Source organism: Equus przewalskii, chromosome 14 (assembly GCF_037783145.1).
Source record: "Equus przewalskii isolate Varuska chromosome 14, EquPr2, whole genome shotgun sequence".
NCBI classification, from domain to species: Eukaryota; Metazoa; Chordata; class Mammalia; order Perissodactyla; family Equidae; genus Equus; species Equus przewalskii.
Genome location: NC_091844.1, coordinates 10,378,020 through 10,381,325, shown reverse-complemented (window position 1 = coordinate 10,381,325; position 3,306 = coordinate 10,378,020). Strand labels below are relative to the sequence as shown.

General features: G+C 32.9%; 1 long non-coding RNA gene across 1 annotated transcript; it reads right to left on the bottom strand.

Moving 5' to 3' along the window:
* Positions 1-456: 456 nt before the first annotated feature.
* On the bottom strand, positions 457-2,034 carry LOC139075502 (uncharacterized). The gene is made up of 2 exons (XR_011525883.1): positions 1,905-2,034; positions 457-745 (listed from the first exon to the last, which is right to left on the bottom strand). It is a non-coding gene; the product is annotated as an uncharacterized lncRNA (long non-coding RNA).
* Positions 2,035-3,306: the final 1,272 nt, after the last annotated feature.

The window sequence follows — 3,306 nt, the reverse complement described above, 5'->3', positions numbered from 1 at the left end:
ACATCACTACAGATCCTGCCACATTAAAGAGATAATTGCAGGATTTTATGAATAACATTATGTCTAAAATTTTAAGTTTAAATTAAATAGACAAATTCCTTTAAATAAATAAAAATACTAAAACTGACTTAAGAAGGATTATATCTGAATAGTCTTATTATTACTAAAGAAAATAAATTTGCAATTTAAAACCTTCCCACAATGAAAACTACAGGTCCAGATGGCTTCACCAATGTAATGCTACTAAACATTTAAGGAAGTAATCGTTCTACTCTTATAATACTCTTCCAGAAAACAGATTGTTCCCAATTCATTTTTTGAGGCTGGCTTAATCTTAACGCCAAAACCTGATAAGGCCATTATGCGAATGAAAATTTACACAACTCAATCTCATTAAAGAGCAAAAATATCAAACAAAATACTAACAAATCAAATTTAGCAATATACACAAAAAGGTTAACATGTAAAAATCAAGTTGACTTTATTCCAGGAGTACAAAGTTAAACTAATATTTGAAAATCAATCAACATAAACTAACTACATCAACATAATAAAGAAGAAAATAATATGATCATCAAAATAGATGCAGAAAAACATTTGCTAAATTTCAACATTTATTCAGGATTAAATCTCTTAATTAGAAAGTGAAGTTAACTTTGTTAATCCAATAAATAGTATCTTTAGAAAAAAACACTAACCTATAGCAAGTATCATACTTTATGGTGAAATGTTGAAAACTGTCCCTCTGTAATGACAAAGAAGACAAGAATGTGCATTATCATCACCGCTATTCAGCTTCATATGGGCGGTCCTAGGCAGTGTACTACATCAAGAAAAAATTAAAAGTATAAGAATTGTGACAGAATAAAAATGTTATTTTGCACAGATGAATATGTAGAAAATCCAAAAGAATTTACCACTAAATTACTAGATTGAGTAATTGACTTTTAGCAAGGTTGCTGAATATAGTACAAGGTCAAAATACAAAATGCAAGTGAGTTTTATATGTCAGCAAGAATCAAAAAATAAAAAACTTAAAATGAAACATACCCACTTATAGAAGCATCGAAAAATTTCAACTACCTAGTAACAAGCATCTAAAACATTGTGGATCAATATCTTTACACAGAAAACTATGAAATATTACTGAGAAAGATCAAATAAATAGAAGAATGTGTTTACGTACTAGAAGACTCAATATTATAAAGATGTCAATTCGCCCTAAATGTATCCATAATTTGATATAGTACATTACAAATCATAACAGATTTTTACACGGAATTTCACTAAATGATTTTTAAATTATATGGGAATGCAAAAGCAAAAATAGCGAAGATACCTTTTTTTTAATGTACGGGTTTTTGTCTTTTGGGGTTTATTTTGCAGGGAAGGATTCGCCCTGAGCTAACAAATCTGTTGCCAATCTTTCCTTTTTCTGCTTCTTCTCTCCAGAGCCCCACTACATGGCTGTATATCCTACTTGTAAGTTCTTCTATGCAAGTTGCTGCCACAGTATGGCAACTGACAGCCAGGAGGTGTGGTTCTCTGACCAGGAAGCGAACCCAGGCCTCCAAAGCAGAGAGCGCAGATCTTTAACCACTAGGCCATCAGGCCTGGCTCCAAGATACTTTATGAAGACGAATTATAACATGAAAGGACCTGCTCTAGTGGAGAACAAGATTTCACTGTAAAGCTACAGTAATTAAAACAAACAGGTATTTGTCAGATAGAAAAATAGACCAACAGAATAGGAGAGAGAGCCCAAAAGCAAAGCCACACCTATTCGGACACTTGATAGGACTGGGTAGTCATGCATACCAGTGGGGAAAAGATAGTCTTTTCAACAAATGGTGCTGAGTTAATTGGAAATCTATATGGAATTTTAAAAAAGTCTCAACACCTACCTCAACAATACACAAAAATCAATTCCAGATGGACTGTAGTTCTAAAACCAACAAGAAAAACAAAAAAGTTTATAGAAGATAATATCAGACATCATTATGACCTTAAGTTACGGAAAAATTTCTTAAATAGGACAGAAAAAAGGCATATTCATAAAGGAAATTATTGACAAATTGGACATTATTAAAATTAAGAACTTGTTTATTTAAACACACCATTAAATGAGTGTATATGAGTGAATTTTAAGCCTCAGTGGAAGGTTATTGGGCTTGCATCCAGAATATATAAAGAAGTATAAATTAGTAAACAGAAAACTAGGTAAACGACTTGAATGGGAACTTCACAAACACATATATACCAACTGGGAAATAAGCCTCTAAAGAGGTATTCAGCCACATTAAGTCATTAGGGAAACAGAAATCACAGCCACAGTGAGACACCATTTTATACCCACCGCTACGGCAAAAAATAAAAAGATTGACAACCCAGTACCAAGCTTGTGGAGCATTGTAAACTCCCTTAGACTGCTGGTGGGTGTGTAAATTAGTGCAATTACTTTGGAAAACAGTTTGATATTATTTACTAAGGTGAACGTATGCATACTCTTTAACCCAGTAATTCCACTTCTAGACGTATCACGTGCACCAAGAAAAATGCACATAAATGTTCATAGCAGTATCATCCTTAAGAGCCCAAATCTGGAAACACCCCAAACGTCCATTACCAGAAGAATGAATAAATGAATTGTGTCATGTTTGTGCAATGCAATAATACACAACAATGAAAATGAACAAATAAACTATAGCTATATTTAGCAACATGGGTAAATTTCAAAAGCAAAATATTGAGTAAAAGGAAATAAGAATACAAACACTATGATTCCAATTATAAAAGTCTCCAAGTAGGCAAACTAAATTACAAGCCTTAAAAATCAGGCCCCTGGTTATTTGGGGGAGACAGGAATACTGATTGAGAGGGAGTGCCAGGGTAACTGTGAAATACTTGATGTGCTTCATATCTTGACCGAGGGAGTGGATTTATGGCTATTCGTGCTAATTCACTGAGTTCACTAAACATTTGTATTGTGTACTTTTCTGTATGGTTATAATACTTCACAATTAAAAATGCATTCTATGAAGTATTTCTAAGATTGTATTATTATTTATTATATTTTTCTAATAATAAAATACAGAAAATCGGGATCAAATACTTCTTCCCTCTTCTTTGTAGGTGACTTTTTCTAGCCTTTCTCAATGTATCTGGCATCTCCGATGTCAGGTCTATGATTCAATGATACCATGGCAACAAGACATTGTTTGCCAGAAAAAGAAAAACTCCGAATTCCCATTGTAGAATCCAGAGATGTCTGCTTTATTTTATCCTAGAGAGCTCCAAAACAATGAG